This window comes from Uloborus diversus, chromosome 1 (genome assembly GCF_026930045.1).
Source record: "Uloborus diversus isolate 005 chromosome 1, Udiv.v.3.1, whole genome shotgun sequence".
In the NCBI taxonomy this organism is placed as follows: Eukaryota; Metazoa; Arthropoda; class Arachnida; order Araneae; family Uloboridae; genus Uloborus; species Uloborus diversus.
In genome coordinates, this window is record NC_072731.1 from 194,740,523 (window position 1) to 194,755,270 (window position 14,748).

At 32.6% G+C, this 14,748-nt stretch overlaps 1 protein-coding gene and 1 long non-coding RNA gene across 2 annotated transcripts in view; one reads left to right on the forward strand and one right to left on the reverse strand.

Annotated features, from left to right (window-relative positions):
- LOC129224058 (peroxisomal acyl-coenzyme A oxidase 3-like) overlaps positions 1-575 on the reverse strand; it is a 51,302-nt gene extending 50,727 nt beyond the window's left edge. Inside the window, exon 1 of the mRNA XM_054858461.1 lies at positions 475-575. The gene's annotated coding sequence lies outside the window, so the exon portion shown is untranslated. The remainder of the gene's footprint in view (positions 1-474) is intronic.
- A 6,478-nt stretch (positions 576-7,053) lies between these two features.
- LOC129224074 (uncharacterized) lies at positions 7,054-14,197 on the forward strand. Its single transcript, XR_008580674.1, has 2 exons — positions 7,054-7,735; positions 14,050-14,197. It is a non-coding gene; the product is annotated as an uncharacterized LOC129224074 (long non-coding RNA).
- The last annotated feature ends 551 nt before the right edge of the window (positions 14,198-14,748 follow it).

The following is a 14,748-nucleotide window of genomic DNA, read 5'->3' on the forward strand; positions in this document are numbered from 1 at the left end:
AAAATTAAATGTTTTATTACTTTTTTTTGCTTCCTTACGGCTATAATCAAAGGAGAAAGTTAATAAACAGTTCTAGTTACCAAGGTGATAGTTGGAGCCATTCAAAGCTCCACCCCTTTTCTTTAAGTCTATTCCCATTGGATGATTTCCTTTGTTTACAATGTAGCACTTTGTTTACATTGAGTCTTAGGTGCCAAATTTGGCTGTTTTTGAAAACATACGCCAACGCGACCCGGTTACCGTAATTTTACCAAAAGTCGCCAAATTTCCGATTTGGGGGGGTATATCAAAGTAGTTCCAAGAAAAGCAAAGAAGCTTATGTTCTTTTTAAAAACACCGAAAAGACTAAAACATTTCTTCAGAAAACATTTATCAGATCAAATAGTTCATTTGCAGGAAGTGTTCTAGCAAAGGCAAGGCTTTTCCTGGAAAGATTTCAACATATTTGCATGATAACTGTTTTTTCAAACTTACCGTACTGCGTTATGCCTTTATTATGCGAAATTTTATCTACACAATAACGCAACCAATCATTATCTTCTTTGAAGGAGGGAAGTTGTTTACCAACATTGTCAAACAGCGCATGTGACTATTTGCAAGGTTGCAGTTAAAAGATTGACTGAACTTTCAATACAAGCCTTGCATTCAGGGAAACTCACCGGTCGACCGGTAAGTAACCGGTTACTAACCGTATCGTTCCATGATCAACCAGCACTAACCAGCACCGGTTACCATTCTAAGCAATTGATTGGTTGATCGCAGCACGTGATCATTAGTTGTCACGTGATTAACTAACCGGTCGTGCTCTTCGAACGTAAGCAAGGAGCATTTGGAAAGCGGGAGTCGTGTAAATCGGCACGAAGGTGTATGAGGTTATGCGCGTAGAAAACCACCATCTTGGGGTGTTCAATTTTCAATAGAATTTTTCTGTATTGACCTTTGAGGTCTTATGTCTTGGTTTTTTAGCCCAATTTAGGCTGTTTTTGTGTTCTCGTTTACACAATATTATTTATATATTTTTTTTCCTCCTTTCCATTTTCCTTCATTTTTTCATGTTGCTGTTTCATTATTCTGCAAGTGGGGAGTAAGTTACTTCTATGTCAGAAAAAAGAATGGTCAATTCTTCTGAGGACGAAGAACGTACCTCGGAAAAAAATGTGAAAAGAAATCTCAATGTCTTCGAAGCTGACTTAAGTTTAGAGGACAAAGTAGAAGCAACCTTTAATAATGGAGCGACAAACATAAAATTGTGTGTTTATGGTATCAACTCCCCTATCCCAAGAAATAAGGGAATTAAATTTCACGAAGAAATAGATAAAATCACAGACAAGACAGATGAAGTCCAATTCTCAAGAAATATAATAACAACTAACAAAAAGAACACAGTTGACAAGGTAAGTCAGTTAAAATATTTCTTAGGAATAAATACAGCCACCAGACTGATTGAAGACGCCATAAGCACCAAATACATCATTAGAAACGTCGACACTGAAACCTCATTAAAATATATCGCTGAAATACTAACCGAAGACGGTATCATAGTCAGCCAATTAATCAGATTTACGAAAAAAGGCTCTACAGAACACATTCCCGTCGTTCTGTTAAAAGAAATAGGCATAACAAATAGGGATAACATAAAAATAAGCCGATTACGCTTTAAAATCGAAAAATTCATCGACAAACCTAGTATATGCAGAAAATGCCTTAAGATAGGCCATCCTGAAAAATATTGCCGAGGAACCCAAAAGTGCGTCAATTGCGGCGGAGAACACCCCACATGCGATATCACTCCAAAGTGTTTACGCTGTAAGGGAAATCACTCTGCTCTTGATAAAAATTGTCCAGAATACGAAAAGTACATTAAAAGAAAAATAACAGCATAACTGAAATAAAACCCACTTACGCCAATGCAGTAAGAGCAAACACTAACTTTGATATCCCTTCTCAAAAAACGGAATCAAAAGAAAATAGAAACTACGAGACTATATTAAATATCATCAAAGAAAAAGACTGAAATAAACACATTAAAAGAAGAAATCAAAAACATAAAGACAGAACTCTTCGCGATAAGAAACGCTCTCACCGGACTTTTCGATAATACTGAAAATGTAATGGGAGACAACGAAAAACAACTAATTGAACAATATAGAGCTTTACGAAACAAAGACATTTTACTTAGTTCATGCTCCGTCTTCGACTCCTCAAAAGAAGATCTTTTTTACGACGTTGGTAGTCCACTGCAAATCTCTAATCCTAAAGTGGACGAACCAGGTGGAAACACGACCCCTTAACGGTTTTTTTTTTGTTTTTCTTATGGGTGTTTTTTTACTTAATTGGAATTGCCGCAGCGTAGGCAAAAACCTTTGTTTTCTTAAACTTCTTATTTCTTGGTCTAACCCCAATATCATTTGCCTCCAAGAGACTTGGAGTAGCGACGACAAAATACCAGTATTGTGTAATTACATTTCATATGCAAAAGAAAAACCGTTTCCTCACAAAGGTGGAGGTATCTGCATTTATGTACAAAAAAATTTATCTTCCCGCGAACTTTTTTATGATACAAGCAATTTAACCCTAGAATTCAACGCAGTTGAAGTTTTTGTCGAGAACAAATCTATTAAGATTTTTAATTGTTATCGTCCCCCCGGACACTTTCACGATAACATTATCAACTTTTCCAACAACATTTTAGACAATAATATTATTTTTACCGGAGATTTTAAAGCCAGAAATACATGCATCGGTGACAGAATCTCCCATCCCAGTTCGAAAAATTTTTTCGACTGGATTCTTGAAAAAAATTTATGTATAATCAATAGTAAAGAACCAACCCGCCGCAATAGAGGCAAAGAAGACGGAATCCTCGACCTTACAATAGTTAGCACCGACCTAATTCTCTTATTTTCTTGGTTTCGAAGTGAAGAAAGTGGAGATAGCGACCACTTTCCAACTTTTTTAAAACAAAGTAACGCAAAAGATACCAAACTCATCAAAAAACGGTATACAAATTGGAATATTGTCACTAATAGCATAAGCAATTTTATTGCTGAAACAAATATAAATCCAACACAAAGCGAAGACATCATTCAATTTAACAAAGGTATTCTTAAAGTCGTCGAGGAAAATACAAACACTATCACCTTTAAAGACACAAAAATTCATCAAAAATGGTGGAACAAAAGATGTGCTATAAGCAAAAAGGAAAAAAAATACAGCGATGAATAAAGCTTATCACACGAACAACGTCACAGATTGGCTCAATTATTAAAAGAAAGTAGCAAAATTTAGAAAAATAATCAAAGAAGAAAAAAATAAATTTTGGGGAAATATCCAACACAACCTAAAAACTACCAAGGACATTTATCTTTCGGTTAACAATTTGAAACGTTATTCCACAAGACATACCCAGGTCAAAATTCATGCTATTACTAGCAACAGAAATATGCTAGCTTTTGCTATTTTTTGCTTTGTCTGCTAGTTATTCATGCTATGATATGCTTTTTTATGCTAGCAAGCATCACATGCTATTCAGCTAGCATACTCAGTAATAGCATGGCAAGCTATCTACAAGCATCATATGCTTATTTGCTGTTCAAGCTTGTTCAAAAGCATGTAGTGCTACGCAGCTTAATAAGCTATTTTAAGCTTTTTTATGCTAGCAAGCATCACATGCTATTCAGCTAGCATACACAGTAATAGCATGGCAAGCTATCTACAAGCATCATATGCTTATTTGCTGTTCAAGCTTGTTCAAAAGCATGTAGTGCTATGTAGCTTAATAAGCTATTTTAAGCTATTTTATGCTAGCAAGCATCACATACTATTCAGCTAGCATACACAGAAATAGCATAGCAAGCTGTCTACAGGCATCATATGCTTATTTGTTGTTCGAGCTTGTTCAAAAGCATTTAGTGCTACGTAGCTTAATAAGCTTTTATGCTACACATACACACACTTATGTCTGCACACAGACACAAACACATATGCCTACATACACACACGCGCGCGTACACACACACCACTGCATACGCAACACGCACACATTTGCATACACACACACACGCACCCACACACATGCGCCTACACAAACGCACACGCGCATTCATACACACACACGCTGGTGATTGCGAAAAACATAATTTGAATTCAAGATGCCAAAAATTGAATTTTTTTTTTTTTTTTTGCCCCTTCCTGAGGGAATTTTTTTTTTTTTTTTTTTTTTTTTTGCGCTCTATTATATGCCTTCATGTATGCGCCTTCATTTTTTTATGCGCCCTCAAACCTGTGTGCCTTCTGTATTAAGGTTGGCGGGGGACCCAGTGTTACTTTTAAATAAATTCATAAGGCCTCGCTGATTGCCTGCTCAAACAGTAGACTTGTCATTCAGGGGTCAACTGCCCCACACTCCTTGACTACGGGAAATTAATGTATCTACATATAATTTAGCGTATTTTTTGCTATTTCTGGTGTAATTTCCATCAAGTACCATACTTTTTGCACCCACCACCCTGAAAAATTCGAAATGACCTCCTATAAGGCAGATGCTTATCCCCAGTTTCTTTCTCGACCCCGATGTAATACTATTGCATAGTTTATGAAGGCAATGGACAGTTCCCAGTCCTCTGATATTTGTTAAGCATTAAAACTTTAATAATGAACATAATTGCATAGAAAAACAAAAATGCATTTAAATGAGCGTATCAATTGTAGGGACTCTAGTGCTAATAATTTTGACGAGAAAAATTTTAAAAAAATGAATATAACTCATGGAAAGTGAACTGTCAAAGTGTTTTTTTCATTGGTTTGTTATTTTCACACATTTATAGAACAGCGTTTCAACGTATACAAGCAGAGATTTTTTTAATGAAATTACGCAATCGCAAAGTGCAAAAAATGTGTACCTTTCATGGCGGGAAATTTGGAAAAGCAAACTGTGATTGGCAACGGCAACATTCCAACCAGCATGTTTATTTTGTGCACAGGAGGAAATTTGCGCTGAGATAAGTATTCTTTTAAACCTGTTTTTGAAATTTAACTTAATATTGTAATACTTGTTTGTGCTTGTAATTGTTTTTTATGCAAACTCAAGTGTCTTATCAAACTATTTTACGTTGTAAGCAAAGCATTGTAGCAAAAATGTTTGTTTCCTTGAGTTCGGACAATCTAACGAGTTGTTTTGTTTCATCTTGTAGTACGGCGCTATTTACTGAAAAGTGTCACTATTTTACTGAAAAGTGTCGATGCTATTTTTTTTTAAATCATATTTTGGATCAGAAAGTTATTGTAATCCATAACGTAGTTATGTAAGCTGCCTTTACTTAATATAGGCATTAGAGTCCTATATTGGATATTCAATCACGTTGCTAGAAATTTCTTCTTTAGTTTTTCGTTTTTAAATTCATTAAAAATCTTGATTTTATTTTATGATTAAAACAAATTAAAGCAAGATTAAGATGCATCAGTTCATCAGCAGCATCAGTACAACTTTATAACAAGTATAAGGTTAGACTCTTAAAAGTTTTAGATTAGCTTTAGTTAGAAACTTCTATATATGTTTACTTCATGTATAATAATTTACCAGTAATTTTGAAATTTAACTTCTGAACATATTTTTGCTTCCTCGTAGACCAAAAATCAACAGCTTAAAATTGAAATTTATCCAGGACAGAATTAACTTTTGTCAAGACGCTTCTTAGTTAGGATTCACTGAATAGTTGGTTAATCTTTCAATATACTGCATATTTGGCAGACAAACAGAATATTTGGTTTGATTGAATACTTTAATAATTCAGTGACGCAATGCGTAGCAAATTTATTTTCAACACTTAGTAAACATATTTTTTCATATAATGAATGAAAGTTTTAACGTAGTTAAAAATTAGTTTGAGTTGTTGCCGTCTAATACTGTCAAACCTGGTTTATAAGAAAGCACTTAAAATTAATTTCTGCTTGGACAAACTGCATTTGAGATCCCTAATCCCGGTCCTACTGTTGATGATTTTCCAAATAAGATGATCTGCTTTAAACAATATGGTTTTAAAGGTCCCTCTGATATTGTTTTAACGAGTTTCAAATGTGCTATCATATTCAAAACAATTTTAACGTAAGAGAAAACACTCAGGTGGTAATTTCAAATTTTATTATTTTCAATTTTTCGTAATTTTTATGACATGTCTATATCTGAGAGTCAGAACAAGGTAACTCACAATATCGTGAGGAGACAGCTAAAATGGTTGTCAAAGATGGAATGCACCTGGTAAGTAATTACAAAGTTTTTTTTAGAATTATATTCACATGACTCGATACAGAATAAGATTCTACATGACAATACACTAATAAACTGAAAATCACAGTTTTTGGACATGTCAGTATTATAGCTCTGAGCTACAGATATTTTAATTAATCTTACTTTTTCAAATTCAATTAACTATGAAACAGTAAGCAGAAAAGAAAAAAAAAACTTGGATAATATGGAATATACATAATTATGTACAGTCGGCTAGCAACTTTGTTTTGTATTTGTATGTAAGGTAATTGCAAGATCCTTTATTTATAATGTAACATACTACCATGATTATATTAGCTACATCAAATATTATTCGAAAAGAATTGCAGATAAATATAAACCATTAGTCCTTTACTAGAACAGTTTTTTTTTTAAATTTATAATTGCACTAAATATAGATGCATTTAGGATGTTAAATGAAAATTAATTTTTATTTCATAAAAAAGGAAAAATAGATTAACCTTCCTTACATTAAATTGGTATAAAATACAAATGTTGAAATCACAAAATAAATAATATTAGATATTGGGTAAAATATGTTATTCGGTGCACCTATGCTTTTTAGTACAGACAAACTGAGATTTGGCACTTGCACATTATAGTGAATCATAAGGAAAGGGGTAAGGAAAATAAAAATTTGTATTGTTGATATTTAGATATGAAAAATGCAGTAACCATTTAAAATATGTAAGTACTGTACACAAGTAAAATACTGTATTAAAATTGAAAATTTAGTTCTTTCAGTCACCCAGTTTTCTGCTAAAATGGAATGTTTCAATGACTTAATGGTTTGAGTTTTATAATTTACGAAACATGTTAAGATTTTTTTTCTTAGTAACTACTTAATTTAAAGATTAATCATTTTGACTTTTAAAGGGTAGCTATTTCCTAAATTTTCCTTAGCAATTCTTGACAGTTTTCGTGCGTAATTTTTTAAAAAGACTAGCTAGGCTTTGTGTTGAATTTTAAAAATAATGAATATTCTAAAATAACACACAAGTTGTTAAAAAATATATTTAGTAAGATCTTTTAATTTAGGAAATAAAACTTTCAAGAAAATATAATTACACGGAATTAGTATTAATGCTCTACTTAAGCTATACATTGTATTATTTATCTTTTAAATAGTAATGAACAAAGTTTTAATGAACAAAATCATCGGGTTACTGCATACACGTGTTTTGGAGTTACAGGAACTCTTTTTCAATGTAAAGTGGTGAGCTTTTGTATGTAAAGACCCAAAACACGGGTATGCAGTTGTCTGCTATTTTTGTGCATTAAAACGTTGTTCATTACTATTTACTTCCCTGCACAAAGGTATTTATTTCTTATTTATCTTTTAGTTTAAAGCAACTTTTTTTTGCAGCCTTTAAGAACAAAATAAGATGCCTTCTTTGCACTAAGATTTTCAAGTAGGAGAGTGGAATTGCAAGTCCTTTCTCATCACAGGTAAGTGATATTAGTTTTGAAAATATCAGTAGGGGAATGTGGGGCAAAGTAAAATTGTGAAATATTTACCCTGTTTTTAGTACAATATATCTAGTAATATTTTAAAATACATTTAGGCTTCTCGAGTCAGAAAAAGTTATCTCTGAAGGTCAAAGCGTAAGCTAATAAATACAAGCAGTTTTGAGAAATTGGTACTCATTTGGTAATATTTTGTTGTACAGTCAACCTTCGTTTATCGTGGTCAATTCGCTCCAGACTTTACTGCAATAACTGAATTTCCGCGAAGTAGGATTTATTTATAAACCAAATGTTTTTTTTTCCTAATTAGAGTGCATAAAACCAACTTACGACAATTTAAATAGGTTTTAACATAGTTAGAGCCCCCTAAATATTAAACAGCTCTCTTAATCCCCATCACATTTTCATTACTTTGTTAAAACTAAGCTACACGCACAATATGCAGTTCTTAAACATTACTACTAATCTGTGAAAACAGCTCAACTTGTTCGATGATGAATATGTGCCCCGTTCTTCCTCTTTACTTATCCTCATTAAAGGTATTATATATACAACTTAAAAAGCTTGTACATTGTGAACACTATATAGAAATGTATGTATTTTTCCCCTAACAATACAATGATTTATACTTTCCAGTTAGTGTTGAACGGTTAAAATGAGATAGCGATTCCCTACACTTTCTTCGCCGATTTTGTACCTTCACTCCCTTAACTAGTCCAACTATAGCCCCTCAGAAGAGCTTATCTTACTAAAAGGACATACTTTGTTATTCTTTAGTGGGAAAAAATTTACGGGGCATAAAAAAGGATTATTACTATATTTGAAAAAAAAAAAACCCAGAAAAAATCGCAATGTAGTGAAGCCCCGAAAGTCGAAGCGCAAAGTAGCAAGGGATGACTGTAACTCAAAAATTATTTTTGTAATTTTAAAATGAAATAGTTTTTATTATTAACATTTTTAGTACTACTTGAGGCCTATCAGTGCAGTTTTTACTCAATTATTACTAAGCTTAGTTTTATTTTAAATGTTTTTTCCAATTAATCATGTGCATGCGAGGTAAAGTAGAATAGTTTATTCCATGTACTTATTCATTTCTTTTATCACTTGTATATTAATTTACAAATAAATTCATATGCATTCCTTTGCATAAAAATTCACTACTTTAATCATTCATTTACATATTGACTTATTAAAGCATTATTTTATTTGCTCGTTTATTGTTTCGCATGTATTAATCAATCAACTTATTTATACAACTTATACTTTAACCCCGCCTCCCTCTGCCGCACCACCGTCGACCAGCCGCCTCACGGTGCTGCTCCTCTAGCGAAAACCGTCTCCAGGTTGCGTCCATATCTTACACACACACGCCTACACACACTCATGCCTGCACACTGACACAAACACATATGCCTATATACACACACACACACGAACGCCTACACACACACACACACACATGCGGGTACACACACAACACGCGCACACACATGCATGCATACATACACACCCACCCACACACATGAGTCCACACAAACACACGCATACACTCTCGTGATTGCAAAAAACATAATTTGAATTCAAGATGCCAAAAATTCAAATTACTATAATTTTTTTGTTTATTCTTTCACTATCTCTTTATTAATTTATTAATTATTTTAGTTAATCATTTATTTAACCCAAAATGGTGTTGATAATCAGATAGAAAATATTTCAGACAAAAAATATTTTATTTTTCACTTTGCCCCTTGATAAAAAAAGGGGGGGGGGATTCTTTATGTGCTGTAATTTTTGAAACAAATTTCCAATTTGCAACAAGTAAGTTATTTTAACTCTTACACTTTGCCCCACATTCCCGTACTTCAAACTTAAGACACCACTTATTGTATGATGGTTTGCTAAAAAAATTTGTCAAGTGTGACTAGATAGCCTTAATATTCCAAAGCAAACAAATGAAATTGTTTGCTCACCGAACATACTTACTACAAAATTAATTGCTTCCAGTTCATCAACCACATCTCTGTTGTCAAGCTTAAGCTGCGGTGAATTAGTTATTGTTTTATGGCATTTGTATTGTAACAAGTTGGAGTTGTTCGAATTCTCGTAAATTCCCCTTTTTTCTAAAAAGAAAAAGCTATGTTTTGATACAATTTTCTAGGGATTTACCGAACACCTCAGTGTGCTGAATACTGATAATAATATAATACAGCCGGACCTCCATATATCCAAGTATGAACTTACGAAGAAAAGATTTCATTTATAGAAATTTAGAAGCTTAATTTTATTAGAATTACTACTAAAACATTAAAGTTCAATCTAATTTTTCTGGAAAAACTACATTACTCATTTATTTGTGAATTATATTACATAAAAGTTAATGATTTAAAAAAGAAAAACAATAAGAAACTTTCTTTTTTTATTGTTTTTAAATAAACAGTATTCCAGACATTGGATAAAATCATCATAGCTGTATTCCTTAAAAAGAAAAGAAAAAATTTATGAATAGCCAATTTTACCAACAGTTCACCAAAGAAATGTTTGCATTTATTGAATCCTCTACTTCATTAGAAATATTTTTCGAAAATTGAAGTCCAGAACCTGTAGTCAGAGACACCTCCAACATTTCATTTTTGATTAAATTCAAAAAATTGCATTTTTATCCCTCCCCCTTCTGTTTTGCAAGGAGTTATGGCTTTTTCAAATACAACTATTTCTGTGTCCATTATGAGGTTTTTTTTCTGCAAAATTTTAATATCTCTTAAGCAAATTTGAATCTTTCCAGTGTGTTCAAGTTAAACTTGAGATTTCCTACTGTAAAATTAAATAGTTTTTTCATTTGAATCAATGCATCAAGTTGTAAAGTAAAATGCAGTTGTACTTTACTAATCAAAATCATATATTTTTTTAAAGTTAAAATTTTTAAAATGTTTTTTTGGTTTAAGTGGGTTTTTTTTTCCATTCCCTTTCAAAAATTGCATTCATATTTTTTTTTAATTAGAGGGAAGGAGAGAATCCCATCCAATCAAATCAACTCTAACTAACCCTCCCCCCCCCCCCTCTTTGTTCCCTTTATATACGTGCGTGCATGTGTGTGTGTGTGTGGAAAAACTAACCGAACTGTCATGAGTATTTCCTGTTTCATTCATTAACAAAAAATGTTTCATTCAAATGTTTAGAGTGGTATTAGTTTTGCAAAATGTATTTTAAAAACTAGCAAATTTGCCGCTAAATATAAGTTTTTTTTTTCTTTCCAGGAATCAGGACTTCTAATCAGAAAAATAGCTCTTTTAGTCCTTTTTTTAATTTTAACTTTCTCCTTTTATTTCTAACTAGCAGTACCCGCACAGCGATGCCCGTGCTAAAAATTTAATGGAAATCCAATGAATAAAAAAAAATTTACGCCTGCTCTCCCTCTGATGTAAAATGATAATTTTTCTTTGTATAAAATGCGTACACACCATTTCAAAGAAAAAAAAACCTATTAAAGTTTCTTTGGAACTTAAAACTTTTTGTCAAATCATTAAATTATATTTACAGATACTTTAAAACTCTATTTAGCAAGTGAAGCGGTTTTTTTGCAATTTAAAATATTTCGCAAAATAAACAAAATAAGACATCAAATAATATCTTTCAAATGTAAAAACTACCAAAATATCACGAAACAGGCAATGACTTCGTTCAAATGTTGACGAGTAGAAGCAATTTTCACCTCTATCATACCTAAACGGGCAACTTTCTAGCTTAGATATAAAAATTGATACAATTAAAGCTATATACAGATTAGAAAAAAATGCAGAAGTTGGCGCCTGCAACTTTCTGATATTTAGTCAGAGCCTGAACTCATTCTTTGGGCTTCTTACCCTTGGAAAGGATAAGATTTGAAAACTTTCTGTTGGTTGGTGTCGACATGTGCGTGGTGTACACGTGATGTGTGAAGAGTTAAACCCCACGTAGATATTTTGCGAAACTGATTGATCGTCACTGCATTTTATTTAAGTATTAACAAGTGCTGTGATACTTAGTAGTATTGTATTTTCTTTAAAATTTTTTCAATTATACTTCAAGAATATAATATTTGCCATTATACTTTTTTAAAATTTACTTCAAGATATCATGTTAGGTATTCAACTTCTCTTAATAGCCAACTTAATGTAATAATATATTTTAATACTAGTTGAAATTTGTATGTTTCCCACCAGTACAGTTTTAGTTCAATAACTTTTGTGGCATTTTTCTTCATTTGTATAATATTTTTCCAACTTGCATGTCTGTCTGGAGGGGCACATTTAAATGGTAGTTTATGTACAGGTAAGGATTTATGACCAAACCCAATCCTCCACGTTAATTCTGCCTCCTTTGGTGCATACTAGGTGAGTCAACTCTCTTGGGCAAAACTTTAAGGCAGGTCAGATGGGAGGGTAAAGAGTAAGAATCTTATTCAACATATGGTCACAAGTGCAATGCTGACGCGCTACATGCACACAGAGCTAGAAACTGATGGATGCAAAAGGAGTCTCAAGTTTATTACACAAAGAAAATTTTACGTAAGAGTTTTGATTTTAAAAAAAGGTTTAGAGCCAGGCCGTGATCTATAAATTTTGAGGCCCCCTGCAAAAAATCAGCAGGACCCCTAACCGCCTACTGGTTTTCTGTGCCATTAGGGGCTGCTGGCACTTTTAGTGCCCCTCCACCCTTGTGGGATCTGCAAGTAGTTAGAAGTTACGACCTGTAGTATCTAATATGTGCTGTCCCAACAAAAGAGCAGCAATAATAAAAGTTTATTCAAAATGGCTTGTTAGTGCGATATTAAGTGCTTTGTTATTGCCACACATGTATTACAGCTATAGGCTATAAATTTCAGCCAACTACTTTAAACCTTTCTTGAAAGCTGAAGTGTTGTGTAAAATCTTCTTTATGTAATGTGTGTGTGTGTGAATTTTACCGGTTTTGCTTCCATCAGTTTTTCCAGCTTTGTGTGGATACAGCTCATCAGCCTTGTGCGACCATAGCTTCCTACGTGATTCATGCTTTTTATCCTCCCCTCTGTACCCCTTAAAGTTTTGCTCGAGAGTTTCGACTCACCCTGCATGTATAAATTTTTGGGTGTATTTGGAAGTTTAAACTCAAATAAGGTGTGGGTTTATTTAATAACCTTGCAGTCAGTGTGATAACCATATTATGATAATGTCCTCATGAAATTTGTTCATTTTATAGCATCTCTGTAATATTATATTGGGTTTAGTATTTACTTTGTGTGAAATTTCAAAGATATTTTACATCCACATTCAAAGCATATTAATACATATATTTTTGTACCTAAAAGTAGATAAAAGGCTTAAGTGATCCTAAAAGAAACCTTTAAATTCAAGTCATGAAATTTTTGGTGTGAAACATTGTATGCAGGGTCTATACACTATTCAATTTTCGGGCCCCTTCCAAAATTTAATTCTGTATCTGCCCCCTGCTGACATATCCAGGGCATGTAAAATTTTCGGTGTGGCATGAATCTTTGTAGTTTTTGATCAAAAATTTCTTCTAAAACTTGATTATTTCATATTTTATTGAAAAGTTACTGTAGCTCAAAATCGATTGCAAATGGTACCGCTAAAATCATATTTGGACAAATAAAAATCATTAGTCATCATATAAAGCTGTTAAATTATTTTTTTTGTCTGATTAATGCTATACGACACATTCAAATGTTTTTATTCATATACAAAAGTAAAAACTGGGTATGTACAAATTTCATTCCAGCATGTATAAACATGCCTGGCTGGGCATGTAAAATTGTAAATGCTTTTCTAGCCCTGCATTTCAAGTTCTTGGTGTTCTGAGAAAATACGCCAGTTGTCTTAGAGTGATTTTTTACCATTTTAGGCTATTTTGTGTGTACACTTTTGTTCAAAGGTAGTGAAAAGCACTTATTTTTGCTGGTTGTAGATTTCACAAAAGGAAGATATTGTGATTTTGCCAATTTCATTTGAACAGAACCAAAAGTTGATCATATACAAACAGTTGAAATACGTCCAAAACTTAAATCTTTGGATTATGACTGGATAAATTCTAAGTTCTCGATAAGATGTGAAGTTAATGCTCATTTTGTTTATGGGCTATAAATATTGTAACTTCTTTTGAGTTGCACTATATATGATGTGGGTTCAAAATATGTCTCACTGCAGTGTAATGTTCTGCATTAGTTTGAGGCGTTTCAAAGTGCTACGTTAGAAATCCTTTATTGCTTTATTTTATTTGTTTTGTTATTTGTTCATTCTTTTTTTTTTTTTTTTTTTTTTTAGAGCAAAATGAGAAAATATCTACTGAAAAGAGGGAAGGACTCCTCTGGAATTGAGACCGAGATGAAGAGAAGGAACAAATATTTATCCGATAAAATTCAGAATCTGCGTTACAATAAAGTTTAATTGAATAAATTTGATTTTAAGTGTTCTTTGTACTTTTATTTTCTTATTTATTGCATGCCATTTTTATTTAGCACTGGAGAGGTTAGTAATTTATTATATAAGTCTGAAATGAATTTTATAATAACCTCGGTGAAAGACACTTGTTTAATGCTATAAAAGTGAAAAATTAAACCAACAGTGGGTGGTAAGATGGTAGCTGGAGTAGCAGAAATTAAAGCAAGACAAAAGGTAGAAATCAAGCTAGAAAAGCAACAGATGGTAGAAACTATGGTAGACTAGCAACAAATAAAAGCAGTGTGTGCTAGAAATCTTGCTATAAAAGCAAAAAATAAAAGCAGCATGTGCTAGAAATCTTGCTTTGCAAGCAGGAGAAAAAAGCAACGTATGCTAGAAATCTTGCTACAAAAGTCAAAAAATAAAAGCAACGTATGCTAGAAATCTTGCTACAAAAATCAAAAAATAAAAGCAACGTATGCTAGAAATCTTGCTAGAAAAGCAAAAATAAAAAGCAACAGATGCTAGAAATCTTGCTAGTCTAGCTTAAAAATAAAGCAACAGATGCTAGAAATCTTGCTA